The sequence below is a fragment of the Frankliniella occidentalis genome, unplaced genomic scaffold (assembly GCF_000697945.3).
Source record: "Frankliniella occidentalis isolate FOCC.00 unplaced genomic scaffold, Focc_3.1 Scaffold3989, whole genome shotgun sequence".
Taxonomy (NCBI): Eukaryota; Metazoa; Arthropoda; class Insecta; order Thysanoptera; family Thripidae; genus Frankliniella; species Frankliniella occidentalis.
In genome coordinates, this window is record NW_026271040.1 from 1 (window position 1) to 1,123 (window position 1,123).

A 1,123-nucleotide genomic window follows, 5' to 3' on the forward strand; every position below is an offset into this window, starting at 1 on the left:
CCCCGTTTCCCCCACTTCCCGACTACTCCATTCACACATTTCGCTAACAGCCATCCCTTTTCCACCTCCCCCCTTCCCCTCCCCCTTCGAATACTTGGAACAGCTCCGCCGCTCTAAACAGGACGCAACGCGAGCCCACCGCGCCGCGGCTTACGCCGCCGCATGGCCACTCGAGAGGCCACAAACGCCTCGAGAGGCCACAAACGCTTCCAATGGGGCGGCCACGAGAAAGAGAAAGAGGGGAGCGAGAGAGATAGACAACAAATTCGGGCAAGGAGCGACGAAACGGGCACCACTCGCGCACCATGGAGGAACCTCTCATGCCCGCACAGTCCTAGAGCCCCACCCACACACGATCAAGCACGCCTTAGACTGTGGGAACGCAGTAAGCGATAGAAGAACAAGTGCCCGGTCAATTCTTAATGTCTACGCATACACTGGAAACGCAAGTGTGTAAATGTCGCAAACTTGTAGGTGTATGAATATTTATTTGTACACTTAGGGGGTACGAATACGAATAAGTGTACGAATGAATGCTCACACATCTACAAGTGTGCGACATTCACACACTTGCGTTTCCAGTGTAAATACAGTTGAATTGGAATATTAATATGTAGGCCTACCCAAACTTCAGACTAGGACCAGAACAACCTTGCGGGGCTCGTGCGCGCGCGCGGTCTCACCTGGCATCAAGAGCAGCGCAGTCCGCCACCTCCGCCACACAACCTGCCCTTTAGGAAGCACCCCTCAAGCGGTTGGTTAGAAAAAGAGGAAAAATCGGGAAGGGGAGAGAGGCTGCTGATACAAGTGAAAAATTTCAATGGAGTCCGGCCACAGCACGCGCCGAATTGTGTCACCAATCAACAGTACTCGTTGGTGCGCAGCCGCCTGATGTCATGGACGACACAAGGTCCACCCACCTCAACCAATAACTACTGAGTCTTCACAGGGGAAACTGGTCGGGGGCTTCGATGCATTCAGCGCTCGCTGCTGAAGACTAAACGTCACCGGATTCTCGGTCGTGCGTGCGAATTCTGGAATGCGTCAACACTGGTCGATTTGTATGAGCACAAATGCGAAGGTGGGGAACACGGGCCGCGGATGGCGACTGGTAACCCACTCA